We start from the raw sequence: 15,116 nt of genomic DNA, 5'->3' as shown, positions 1-15,116 counted from the left end.
TACACGCTACGAATGAAAAAAAGTCTCTTGAAAGTATTTAAGACGCATCCCCATCGTATCTGGGACAATAATCTGTGCTTTCAGCGTGTCTGGGACGTTTTATTATAGGGTGTTTGTTACAAACACACCTCCATAAGTTTTAGTTAAAGTTGAACAATCTTGAAGAGTATACAACGTGCCCTAAACCTGTCTCAAACTTATCTGTAGTGTTTTCAACGTGCTTGTAGTGCATGTATTACGTGCGTGTAGCATACAGGTATAGGCTAGACAAACGCTTGAGCTGGATGAAAATTTTCTGGAGTTATAGCAATAGTTAATCAAATGACATCTAGACTAAAATACACACAAAACAAAGCTTCATATTTTCATGCCTGTGCCCTGCTAATTGTTTATTTTAGACTTCTAAAAGTTTGGATAAATGTTTTACATTATTATAAATCAAATATGAGAATTTGATTAAAATTGATGAACATGAATTTAACAACAATTTAAAGAAAGCAACTGTACAAAATAGAAATGATTACAATGACTTTAACAGTAAATTTCTCAGGAATTGCTTTTGGTACTTTTGATTTTGAAGTCGAAATAGTAACCAGAAATTTGAAGAAATGGATCATTTACAATTGTGAATCCAAACTCATATATAAGGGATTCCTTCTGTTACATCAAGTGACAGGAAATTATCCTATTTTTTTATTTTCTTTCTTGTAAAAGTTTTTGAATTTTACTTATTCTTATAATAGTTTTACTCCTTTAAATAAGCATGAAATCATTTTACATTTTACGATGAAGTGTCTGATTTAGAGAAGACAATTTCATGTACAAAATGTATATATTACATAGTAATTAAGTAAAGCACACATTTGACCAGTTTTTCTATTTTAATGACAGATTATTTTTTATTCTTAAATCAGAATTGGTGATTGTCTTTACCAAAAAAATATTAAATGTAGCGAGAATACTATGTTATGGAATAGATTTTCTTCATAATAAAAGCATGATTAGTTTGGAGCTTGATCTTTTCTGTCAGGTGTGATGAACACAGGTCAAAAATGATTAGTGATCATTAGCCAATATCTCTTAGATGAATTATTATGGTTATTGAGAGAGAGATCCCTCAGGATGGCTTATTCTCATTTCCGCTTAGCTGTCAAAATTATTATATAAAATTAATCCCAGTTTGCCTTAGTATAAATTTTCAGGTACACAAGAATTAACTAAGGCGAAATGGGAGCTTCTATATAAACAATGAATTTAAGTTATGTTTTGTTTTTATTGCAATTAGTTGATATTTGTTATCTGATGTCAAATTCTACCATGAAATACTATTTAAAAGAAGATATTTTTTTTTATTTTTTGTGTCCCACTTTTTAAATATTTTTTTTTTATAGTTGCTCTTCTTTTTCTGAAATTGTATTTTGTTTTTACTCATGTGTTATATTTTGTAAATAAAGTCTTTTTAGAGATGATAAATTGGCTATGGATATTTCATATTTTAATAAATAAATAAAGACACTGAAATATCAAACTATCATAACAAATATTTTATTTCTGAATCAGCACTGAATTCAAAGCACAAGTTATAAATAATACCATGAGAATAAGCACTAAAACATAAAACTTAAGAATTATTTCAAAATTGCTATGGCGTAGTGGAACAAACAACCTTTGAGTTCTGCGTTTGGAAAGACATGAGATACTGCATTTATTGATGCACATTCAAAGTCGAGGCTAACTCTGTCTGGCTGAAAGTTGAGGTTATGTTGGTTGGTGATGTTTTTCAGGAGATTGAAGAATCTTATATAAGTGTAAGCATCTCGCTGTCGAAGCAAAGAATACACCAATGGAATCATGGCTGTGCCAACAAATACATGAAAGAGTGCTGATCTCTTACTTTCGAATGTAGGCAGTTTTGGGGCAGTCTCTAGGATCTGGGCACCCTTACTTTCGAATGTAGGCAGTTTTGGGGCAGTCTCTAGGGTCTGGGCATCCTTACTTTCGAATGTAGGCAGTTTTGGGGCAGTCTCAAGGGTCTGGGCATCCCATGGTGCATCTCTGAGTTTTGTTATTTATTCATCATAAATTGATGGTATAGGTACCGTGTAGTTTCTGATCTGCATCTAGATCTAATTGATTCTAATATCTTTCTACTATTGACTGAATCAGATGCATGGTCTGGTAGGTGATTGTGTGGTTGGCCAATCTTTGAAGGTATGTCATTTCTTGTGCATATTGTAGCCCTGCAATTTCTGTCTATGGACTTCCAAGAGATCCAAGTATCTCTTTTGTTGTTCTGGTGGTGTGTGTAGCCATTGCATATCAGATGGTTTGATGGGAATACATTTTTTTTTTAACTTTTTGTGTTGCACGATGGGAAGGATAATTGAATTATTAAGAATTTTCTAATTGCATAAAATTCATACAACTGAAACTTTTATGAAATGAAGGAAAAAAAAAACTTTCCTACTGACTAATGTTTTATTGTAGAATTTGTTTTGATTTCACAATTTTTTAAATCATAAAAAGTGTATTTTTATAAATAAATATTAAATGGTAATCCAAGAGAAAAAAATCCCTAATTACATGTTGTTTATATTGTTATAAAAACACAGAGGTTTAACTTGTTTATTTAATTTTTTCATCTAATTCACATTTCGCCTTAGTACAATTCCCATATTGCCTTAGTATTTTTTTTACCTTTTTTACCTGGAATTCACAACTAAGGCGAAATGGGAACACACCCTCAGGGCTATCATACTACTCAAGTGATAGTTCTATTAAAAAAACCTGATAAAAGAACCTACAATGCGCAAAAAGAGAAATCGAGTAAACCATGGTTTGACAACGAGTGCAGGCAAAAAAGGAAAAACACGAGGCGCACCCAAAGGTTATACAAACTATTGTAAATCCGAAGAAAATAAAAGAATTAAAAATCAAAGCGAAAAAGAATATAAAAAGACCTTAAACAAATGTATTCAAAAATATAGGATCGAAATGAGAAATAAAATGAAAAATATGAAAACAAAAAACCCAAAGGAATATTGCAGGAAATTACTGAATGGTGAACATAAACAAAAACAAAAACAACCAAATATACCTATACAAATATTATATGACTTCTTTAAGGAATTAAACGAGACAACAAGCAACGATGAAAATGGAAACACACAACAAAATGAGCATGATGATACCAATGTACAAAAAGAGTCGAACGAAATTATTAATGATGTAATTACAGCAGAAGAGATATTGAAATGTATAAAGAAGCTTAAAAACAATAAAGCTAGTGGCGATGACCTTATTATTAATGAAAACATAAAATCAACAGCTAACAAAATGATAAATATATATGTGAAATTATTTAATATAATTTTTAATACTGGAATTATACCGGAAAGCTGGCTCCTTGGAAATATAAATCCGATGTACAAAAACAAAGGAGATGTGAAGGATCCGAATAACTTTAGACCAATAACAATCTTGAGCTGTTTTGGGAAATTATTTACGTCTGTCTTAAATGAAAGATTATCCACTTTTATTGAATCTTTTTCTATACTTCATAATAACCAGAGCGGATTTAGGAAAAATTACTCCACCACTGATAATCTATTCATATTACATTGTCTTTTTGAAATGATGAAAAATCGGAGAAAAAAACTGTTCTGCGCCTTCGTCGACTTCGCAAAGGCATTCGATACTGTCTGGAGAAATGGACTCTGGTATAAAATGAACTTGAACGACATCAATGGTAAGATGTATAATGTGATAGTAAATATGTACATTGGTATCAAATCACGGATAACATATAACAATGAATCTTCAATATTTTTTTCCTGCAATATTGGCGTTAGACAGGGTGAAAACCTATCACCATTATTGTTTTCTTTATATATAAATGATTTAACAGATTATTTGAATAGCAAAAATATTAATGGCTTATCTTCTATATCTGAATGTTTGGAAAATGATCTCAATGTGTACCTAAAATTATTTATACTACTTTATGCTGATGACACAGTCATTATGTCAGAGAATAGAGACGATCTTCAAAATCAATTGGATATATTTAGTGAATACTGTGATATTTGGAAATTAAAAGTTAATGTGGCAAAAACAAAAGTTATGATATTCTCAAAGGGAAGACCTCCTAGTAACGTACATTTCTTTTACAAAGGAAACAAACTAGACATAGTAAACGAGTTCAATTATTTGGGTATAAATCTTGCCAGGACAGGAACATTTACAAAAGCAAAGAAAAAAATTGCAGAAAAAGCAACGAAAGCCATGTATGGCGTCATACAAAAAAGCCGTTTATTTAACCTTTCAATAAAATGCCAACTTGATCTGTTCGACAAAATAGTTAAACCCATACTTCTGTATGGATGTGAAGTTTGGGGATCTGAGAAAAATGATGTTATCGAACAAGTTCACCTGAAATTTCTAAAACATATATTGCACTTGAAAAAATCAACACCAAGCATAATTGTGTATGGTGAAACAGGCAGATACCCACTTGACATCAACATAAAATGCCAAACTATTTCGTTCTGGTGCAAACTATGTTCAGACGAAAACAAACTGTCTTCATTAATTTACAAGACTGCATATTACCAACATTGTGTGAAAAATCAAAGCATCAAATGGATCAAATATGTTCAAAATATTCTCAACATGAGCGGGTTTTCAAATATTTTTCAACAACAAAATGGACATTTCTCAAAGTGGCTAAATCAGAGCATCAAAATGAGGCTAATCGACCAATACAAGCAGACGTGGTACTCTTCAGTACAAGACTCATTAAAATGCATTAACTATAGACTGTTTAAAAAAACATTGGAGTTTGAGAACTACTTGAATATTTGTTTACATTATGTTAATTCAGAGCAGGTAACCATGCGTTACCTATAGAAAAGGGAAGATGGCAAAACATTGCCCGAAATGAAAGAACATGTTCGTTGTGTAGTTCCGGTGAGATAGGCGACAAATTTCATTATTTGTTTTGCTGTTCGCATTTGAAGAACGAAAGACAATTATTTCTACAAATTAAGTTTTCAAATAATCCAAATATAATTTCAATTTGCTCATTATTTAATAGTAAAAAACAATCTGTCTTAAGGAAACTGTGTTTATTTATTAAGTGTATTAATAAAAAAGTTTGTCCCTCCATGTAAATGTAATTTCATAAGCATATTTGTATTTGTTTACCTTAACTATTGTGTCTTTATTTATATTGTATGTTTCTCTGTAAACTTGTATCTAGCTTTTAGAGAATAAAGTATCTATCTATCTATTACTGAAAAATCATAAAGTATAACAACTAGAGGCTCTAAAGAGCCTGTGTCGCTCACCTTGGTCTATGTGAATATTAAACAAAGGACGCAGATGGATTCATGACAAAATTGTGTTATGGTGATGGTGATGTGTTTGTAAATCTTACTTTACTGAACATTCTTGCTGCTTACAATTATCTCTATCTATAATGAACTTGGCCCAGTAGTTTCAGAGGAGAAGATTTTTGTAAAAGATAACTAAGATTTACGAAAAATGGTTCAAAATTGACTATAAAGGGCAATAACTCCTAAAGGGGTCAACTGACCATTTCAGTCATGCTGACTTATTTGTAAATCTTACTTTTCTGAACATTATTGCTGTTTACAGTTTATCTCTATCTATAATAATATTCAAGATAATAACCAAAAACAGCAAAATTTCCTTAAAAAAAAACAATTCAGGGGCAGCAACCCAACAACAGGTCGTCCGATTCATCTGAAAATTTCAGGGCAGATAGATCTTGACCTGATAATCAATTTTACTACATGTCAGATTTGCTCTAAATGCTTTGGTTTTTGAGTTATAAGCCAAAAACTGAATTTTACCCCTATGTTCTATTTTTAGCCGTGGCGGCCATCTTGGTTGGTTGACCGGGTCACGCCACACATTTTTTAAACTAGATACCCCAATGATGATTGTGGCCAAGTTTGGTTTGATTTGGCCCAGTAGTTTCAGAGGAGAAGATTTTTGTAAAAGTTAACGACGACGGACGACGACGACGGACGCCGGACGACGACGACGGACGCCGGACGCAAAGTGATGGGAATAGCTCACTTGGCCCTTCGGGCCAGGTGAGCTAATAATAAGGTTAATGATGTAAGAGGTTATTATGACATAATCTAGCAAGACTAAACATTTTAAAATAAAAACTTTTGACAAAAATTAGCCATAAAAAAAAGGTATAAAAAATGCTTCGTCTTTATAACCAGATATCAGATAAAAAAGACTTGTAAGTATTTTATTTTGTCATATCCTTAGCCTTCTTTTCACTGCATATGGATTTGGCAGTATACATCATTTAACTTTTTTCCCACAAGATAATACAGGAAAATATTTCCAATAATTATTTTTCTCCAAAAAAAGCACACTAACACAAATTTATTTTTTAATTTTACAAATCCACTTAGGATAAAAAAATATTTCAAAAAGTACTAAGAAAAAGTTTGGATCAAACAAGAAGTTTAAAATATAATTTAGCTTCTAAACTCAAATTACAATACAATACAATATTTTATTCGCACAAACACATTTACATTAAATGGTTATGGCATACAAAATTAAAACAATAAACTGACAATAGTTAAATTGATTATAACTATATTAGAGTGACAGTGGTATTCACAGCGAAGAAGAAAAAGGCTATAAATATCAACAGTTTACACATTGTTAATGTTCATGAACAATTATAAAAAAGAACACAAACAAAAATTAGGTTGCATATTAAACAAAGTTACACAAGAAACTTACACAAGAAAGTTACACAAGAAAGTTACAAGAAACAAACAAAAGGAAATAATCAAAATGTGTAGTTAATTCTTTTTTATATCAAATTTGAAATTATAAAAAGGTCACTTGGTAAATTCAAACCCTCCCCCCCAAAAATTAAAAATTAATTCATTTTTCTGAAACACGCTCCAGTCATGCTTCAATGATTCCCTATATAATCAACCAAATTTTTCCCACGAAAGGGGGGCCCGGGCCGCCCCCCCCCTCCCCCCTGGATCCGCCTACGGAAAATTGGACACGGAAAGGGCTTGAATTGTTCGAGTTGTCTTTTGTTATGATAATGATGAACTTACTTTAATACTTAGATGTGCGGCTTGAGCGAGGGCTTGAGAAAACTTCGAATGTGAGAAGGGAGCATAAAACGTCACATTCTTTTGTTGAACGACTTACGTCTTCCGAGGATACAATTACAATATATATAGTCACACAAGATCCCTGGCCCTATCGTTTATGAAGCCAGTTGGAATATGGCGCCAAAGTTTAGGTTATGTTAATACCAACAAGAAGATGAAAAATACACAACCAGGGACCTAATAGGTACTTTTATACCAAAATAAAAAAATGTGTAAGTTTGTTACAAAATTCACAAGACAATGTGATTTGGTCAATGAATTATATTTAAAACAGTCGTAGTATAATGAAGGTAAAATGAGGTAAAATATTTAAAGAAATACATTTTAATATTTCATATAAAACTAAGTGAATCCTCTATGTAATTGTAGAAAATAACTAATTCTTGTATAAAGCTTTTTGTATAAAAAGATATAATTAGAAAGTCTATAATGTTATGTAACTTTTGATATAAGTAATAGTGTGAAATTCTTCCTATTTGACACTTATCGACATAAATAAGGTTTGACAGCTTACTCTTAGAAGTATTTCCTTTAGCAAATATATCTAATTCTTTTCTATTGTTCACCTAGAATTCTATCTAACCAAATAATCGGATTTCCCAAATGGTCGTAGTACAAACAAAGTATTAAGTAATTAAAAACAGTAACCCCAAATTATGTAAAATTGTAAATTAGTTTAAAAGATATCTAACCAATAGAAACTGTTCTTATAAAAATAAGTAAAAAGTCATTTTGATTGGTGAATAAAACAAGTCCAACCAGCACGTGTTCCAGGGGTTTGAAATAGGAAACCCTAAGGAATGAAACATGAATTTACTCGTATGGTTGGACTCAAAATAAACATATATAGACATCTTTGTTTTATTCACCAGGTTCGTAAACTTATAAATTTTGTTTAATGAAAAACATAACGTAACCTTAATAATCTTTTAATGTAACAGTTTATAACAGAAATCTTTCTTAATTAAAGTTACCATTAATATCATGATAAACTGTTTTAATTAATTGATAAAGTATTTTGATAATTGTTAATTCAATTTCATTTTAAGAATCAAACTCTTTTATTTCATATTTATGTATTTGATTAATTTACTCGTATGGTTGGACTCGAAATAAACATATATAGACATCTTTGTTTTATTCACCAGGAGGCCTCGAAAGAACGTGAACGACAGTCCCCCAAACTGTTGTAGTTAATATAAAGAAAACAGATATGTAAAACAGAAACCAACAACACAATCACCCTTCAACGGGAAAGGGGAGGCAACTGTCTTAGTCTGCGCTTTCTCCCTCTTTCCCGCATAACAGAAGGTACAAAATATGAGACAAAATGCGAGTGTGATTATGAAATAAAAATTTATTAGAGTCTTTGGGAACAGCATATCTAACAATAATGACCTAAAACACGTTCAAGTATGTCAAGTATTTATACATAATAAATCCTTGGAAATATCAAAACCTGCTCTTGTATGAAGGGCTTTTTATATAGGGTTATGGTTGTGCTACCAATGATGTGTTTCCCTCAGTTTCACATTACATGATATGAAATCGTGACAGTACAGAATAGGTAAACGGACAGAAAGTCACAGGACATAAAGTCACAAATTTGGTAGGACAAAAAGTCACAGGACAAAAAGTCACAAATAATTTGTTGACAATTGTTTGAATATATAAGAGAAATATCTTGAAATATTTACTTTTTAATACATATATTCAAATTAAAGTTTGGAAAATGTGTCATTATACTTGAAAAATCAAGATTTATTTAATTTTAATCATGCAAAGATATATTTCTTGGTACCATGAAGCCGTTTAAGTGCAAAGCCACTTTGACATTTTGTGTTTTTAACAATTATTTGATTATCTTTGATATATTTTTGATAAATTTTGTTTACAAAGTTGGTATATATACAATAAATCAAGAAAAATACAAAAATATTTTTGTAGAAATAAGCTGTTTTTCTTTAAAGAAGATAATCAGAAAAAATGAATTGTGTGACTTTTTGTCCTGTGACTTTTTGTCCGTGACTTTTTGTCTGTGACTTTTTGTCCTGTGACTTTTTGTCCGTGACTTTTTGTCTGTGACTTTTTGTCCTGTGACTTTCTGTCCTACATTCACAGAATAGAATAGAATAGAATATTTTTATTTACCAAATTAGGGCCCCAGTATGGCAAGCCGTTCTCGTCAAAACTATGTTTAAACCATTTTTCGAAAAATTTACACACTGAGAATTACAACAAAGCACACTGAGATTTAAAAGCTTCAAAACGCACACTGAGAATTGAAAATTACACACTGAGAATTGAAAATTACACACTGAGAATTGAAAATTACACACTGAGAATTAAAAATTACACACTGAGATTTCATAAAGACGCACTGAGATTACAAAAATGAAAAACGCACACTGAGAATTGAAAATTACACACTGAGCTTTCAAAAAGACACACTGAGAATAAATAAACTGAAAACACACACTGAGAATTTGTAATTACACACTGAGAATTTAAAATTACACACTGAGATTTGTGCGCACTTTTCAGAGGCGTAGCTGGGTCATTTTTACGTGTACGCCCGAAACTTGGAGAGGGATATTAGGGGTTCCAACCGCTCAATGTTAAAGCAACTGCTGGTAGTGGGTTCGAAAGGGCAGGCTATCAAAATGATATACCATAAAGATTCCTGTCAGTAAAAAATCATTGATAGCAACATACTTTTGAATCTAAATGGTTTATTTGTTTTGGTTAAATTTTGTAATAAGGGGACGACCATTTGATATTCTGGGGGGGGGGGGGGTGGCAGGAGGATTTTGAAAATAGATAACTCAGACTTTTGATAATCACAAAAATAAATGGTTTGTTCTGTGGTAGTTTGAAAATAAATTACCTGACTTGCAATGTATAGAAAATAAATAACTCAGCAGGTCTAATCGAAAGTATATGAGATGGCACCAGATTCTTCATAAATTCATCTTTTTTCCCAAAAAAAATCGGGAAACACTTCCCAAATTTTTTAACATGTTTAATAACAAAAGTATAAATATTATTTAAATATACTTGAAATGTCTGACAATTGGCTCACCTTTATTTTAACAGGGCCGTAACTCCATGTAGGAAATTTCAAAACCAAACGCTTGTCTCCATATCAAATAGTGTTCACGGCCTTGCAAGAAGAAAGTTCTGTTTTCCCTCAGACTTATAGCCCTGATTTTTCGGGATCAATGTTTCTTATTTATTTGTCTTTTGTTCATTGATTGCCCCCTTCTGTATTCTGTTAGTGTTGCATTCCTTTTGTAATCAAGTAATTTTGTTATGAACTTGATCATGAGTTTAAAAAAAAAACAACAGCAGCCACAGGCTTAACTATGTGAATTCCATTTTTGCTTTATCAGGCACATTGGCCTTTTGATGTTTTCCCTAGAAACTTCAGTCTTACACTGAATTTATACATTTTGCTTTGAGACCAAAATATTGTCAAAAAATTATTAAAACAAAACTTCATTTTCAGATTATGAAAGGGTCTTCCGAACACCCAGAAAGCATGATTTTGCATCATTTGTTCTATAGCTTCTTGGGCCTTCAGTGGCTCCAAAACCCTTCAAAAAAATTTTTGCTTCGCTCCGCTCGGCGTAGTAGGTTTGTCAAAACATTTAAAAGTGCCTAGTTATAACTAAACTTAATACTATGTGTATATGCAGTTGGGAATTTAAAAGATTCATTTCTGTAGAGGGGGATGGTTAATCTAATTAAATGTTACATAATGACTTGACTATACTATATGTATTATTTATAAACAAAACATTTAAAAAATTGTATGTTTTTCGAATATCAAAAATATAGTTGTGAAAATGAATAATCAGTCCCTTGCTTCAATGAAAATGAAAAATCTTGCTTCAATAGTGCAGAAAATGAATAATCTGTCCTCTTAGTTTGCAAAAATAAATAACCGATCAAAAACAAATCCTCCTGCCCACCCCCAGAATATCAAATGGTCGTCCCCTAAGTTGACTTATTCATCCTGTTAAATAGGAAGCTAGCCTAATGGTCATTGGTTTTAGAGAAAACGTCCAAACCAATATTACTTTTAAAAAAGTTTAAAGGGTGCCGTGAGTGAGCATACAATCGACAAAAGCACTTTTTAATGAACACGAAAAAAACAATATATCTAAGAGGAGCAATATAAAGAATTTTGGAACACTTAGGATTTCTTCCCACAAAAAGTGAATCAATTTATCATTCCTTTAAAGGGATTTAAAAAAAAAAATCTAAAATTTTCTTTTGATATTTTTTTCTTGATCTGGAATATTTCACGACAATCTATGAAGGTTGTATAAATTGAGCATGTAAAACAATTAATTGCGTAAAGAAGAGTCCGGCTATCTGTCTATCAGAAAAGAACAGAAAAATGAACGAAAACAAATGCTTTAAAATGTTTAGCTTTAGACATTTGTCATAGAAAAAGCTTCTTCGGCATTTTCATAAAATTGGATGAAGGTTCGACAAGTAGTTAATCATGTTAATGTAATTGAGAATTAACAAAATGTAAGCCCAAACTGCGACCACTTATTAATTGCAGAAAGAAATACATTTTGTCCTTAAAATGCAGAAAAATTACAGATATAATTGCATTATTATATTGCTCTGAATACTCTTTTGATCATAAACAGTTTCTGTCCAACTTTCATAAAATTTCACGGAGAGTCATTCAAAAGACTTTATCCACATTCGGAACCTATATATTGACGCCGATTTGTCTCGCTTTTGGGACCTAAATCACAAGCTCGACAAAAAGACAAACAGCATATCAAATCTAAGCAGAGAGTGAATTGCTGTAAATAGAAGAAAAGTACGTAGAATTCATAGTAGATGCAGACTTATACAAAAAATTAGAACAAATATATTAAATGATCTATTTGAGTAAATTTAGTCCCTTTTTATTCAAAATTACAATCCATTGAAAAAAGAAGCACAATGCTGATGTGCTTTTGACCAGTTTTTCTTATTCTATGTCGATTATTAGTTTTATTTTCAAAATTCAAGTGTACGCCCGGGCGTTTTGACGTAAACGTAGCTACGCGCATGCTTTTTATGCGCACATATCTAATTAGCATACTTAATCTGAATCTATTACAAGCTTAAAACAACAAGGGGACAGAACTCGTTAGTCCTTCGATTTGGTTCCAAATTATTAATAAAAAAAAACTAGAGAAAAACCAGAGACATATATATGTGTATATATGTCTCTGAGAAAAACAAGAACAGGAAAATTACTCACTTACTCTTATTACAAAATATAACCAAACGGTGAAACACTTTATTAACATTATAAGAAAACATTGGAACAATCTGCAAACGAATGCAGTGAAATGTTTACTCAAGTGTCTATTATAGCATATAAACGTAACAAAAATATAAAAGATCAACTAGCGAAATCAGGGAAACAGTTGGAAGACTTTTGAAAAGGGACACATGTTTAATTACTGGTAGTAATGATCTGAATTATAGGCAACAAACTTATGAATATGAGCGATGTTAAGTCTTGAAATTTATTACGAATTTTGGTTGAAGGAATCGCATTTCATTATAATGACAAGAGTTCTTGAGATCAAGATATTAATTTGTTGAATTATTCATCTCATGAATATTCATTAGTAATTTGCATATTAATCTCAGTGTGTATTTTTAAAATCTCAGTGTGTAATTAACAATTCTCAGTGTGTGTTTTTCAATTTATTTCATCTCAGTGTGTCTTTTTAAAATCTCAGTGTGTAATTTTGAATTCTCAGTGTGTGTTTTTTATTTTTTTAAATCTCAGTGTGTAATTTCGATTTCTCAGTGTGTTATTTTAGGTTTTAAAATCTCAGTGTGTATTTTTTTTCGAAAAAAAAGGGTTTAAACATAGTTTTGACGAGAACGGCTTGCCATACCCCAGGAGGGCATATCATACAGACAATATTATTATAAACAATAATATATACAATACATAAACAAGTCAATAAAAGATATGTAACAAGTGTTATAAAAATAATAAAATAAAATAATATACCACAGAAAATACACTCAACAAAATAGTAGCAATGTATTATTATTCAATGAATACTATGTTGACATTGACTCAAGTGCACCCGGTATGTTTGAAAAGACAAACATGAGGCATTAGTATTTTGTGCAGAGAAATCTCAATATAAAAAAAAAAAACAGAACAAAAAAAAACAAAAAACAAAAAACAAAACAAAAAAAAAACGAAACAAAAAAAAACAAAACAATTAAGCACTCGCACATTTGACTATGAGGTACAGGTTACCAGATTATTTTTAAGCAAATTTGACTAGTATTGTTATAAAGAAATAGACCCTTCTAGAATTCAAAATTGACAATTTAAGTCAGAAGAGCATGCCATTAGGTAAGGAACAAAATAAGCTAAATTAATATTAATGTTATGGAGGTCCTTTTCCAGGTAATTTAATTAAAACAAATGATTGCGGGAAAAACGCTGACTTGGACTCTAACCTTATATTTACACCGAGACTATAACACTATAGTAGTCTCAGAAATGCAATGGTATTATTTGGGTCTCAAATCGAAAGAAATTGATAATTCTAGTAACCATGTTAACTGCAAGTTAACTCTTCGTAAATAACGTTTTTATGCCCCGAGCAATTGAGACAACTTGATGTGAAAAGCAAAACATAATGGGTGTTATGCAGCAAAATATTTTACCCTGCATCGTAGAAAAACAGAGTACAAGGTATACCAACATAAGTTTTATTTATTTGTATGAAAAAGAAATGAAAACTACAACCTGAGAATACTTTTTGTGTTATAGTAGTCTCAGCTATAACGTAGGTCGAGAATGTGAACGTCTTTCACCAACATTTTAAGGTAGATTCATGGTATACCGCGGCTATCTCGGATTGTACAGTCGCAGTACACAATCGGTCTACCTATTTGCCCAAACTTTGCAATTTATTGGTTCAACTGTTTATTTATATAAACAAAAAAAAATAATATGATTTATTGTATTATCATAAATATTAAAACAAACATAAAAATTAATTTTGTATCTTTACAATCAGTTTTTTCAACTAAGCCATTTAAGGGAAGATAACTTTTTTAGTAAAAAAAAATCATAGGGAAATTTTAAAGGCAGTGGCTATTTGACCGGCACCGATGCTGTCAAAATTGAAAATAAATGCTATTATGAGGAGGGGCAATAGGGGGTCTGTTAACATGTCAACAGCACCTCGATTTTGGCAAAAACAGTTAACAAAAATGCAAAAATGCTGATAACAGTTAACAATGTGGGTTAAAAACAGTTAACAGCTTTAATTTATCTCAGATAACAGTTAACAACACCTTGAAAAGAGCCAAAACAGGTTTACATAAAAAGGTATTGCCCCCCCCCCTCCCCCTTATTATGCCGACTCTGATTAAATTATTATAATATATAATAATATCTCACAGTGCCATAATAGTCCGGTTTTAAACGGGCGGTAGTTTACAAGGACTTGAGTAACTTTGTTTTGATCTGATTTTAATAGTGTAGGGCCTAAATCAATGGTTTCGTACCCTACGTATTTGAAAGTGCGTATTTGACAATGAATATGTTCAAAAATTGTAAACGAGGTAGAGAGGTACGGTAAAGCAAGTCAAAGTTACTTCCCGTACACCATGGAAAATAACAGATTACCGTCTCAGAAATCAATATACATGTATTTTTTAAATTGCACAATTATGAAAAAATATACCTAACAATTATAAATATGTACATTTTTGTGTATTTATATTTTAGAGATATAATTTAGTTTCCTTTTATACAGCTAAATACCATTATAAATTGAGTTCAGTTTATTGAAATGAACACACCAGTAAAGAATCGAGAATTTTTAATCAATCAAAATGATCAAACTTACGAGATTTTGCCTA

The 15,116-nt window shown here is 31.1% G+C and overlaps 1 protein-coding gene across 2 annotated transcripts in view; it reads right to left on the bottom strand.

Annotated features, from left to right (window-relative positions):
• Positions 1-7,297, bottom strand: part of LOC143062965 (ecdysone receptor-like) — a 121,226-nt gene extending 113,929 nt beyond the window's left edge. For both annotated transcript variants that reach the window (XM_076234837.1, XM_076234838.1), the window contains exon 1: positions 7,139-7,297. The gene's annotated coding sequence lies outside the window, so the exon portion shown is untranslated. The remainder of the gene's footprint in view (positions 1-7,138) is intronic.
• Between the last annotated feature and the right edge of the window lie 7,819 nt (positions 7,298-15,116).

Source organism: Mytilus galloprovincialis, chromosome 2 (assembly GCF_965363235.1).
Source record: "Mytilus galloprovincialis chromosome 2, xbMytGall1.hap1.1, whole genome shotgun sequence".
Classification (NCBI taxonomy): domain Eukaryota; kingdom Metazoa; phylum Mollusca; class Bivalvia; order Mytilida; family Mytilidae; genus Mytilus; species Mytilus galloprovincialis.
Note: the sequence above shows the minus strand (reverse complement) of the source record. Positions and strands in the feature narration are given on the sequence as shown.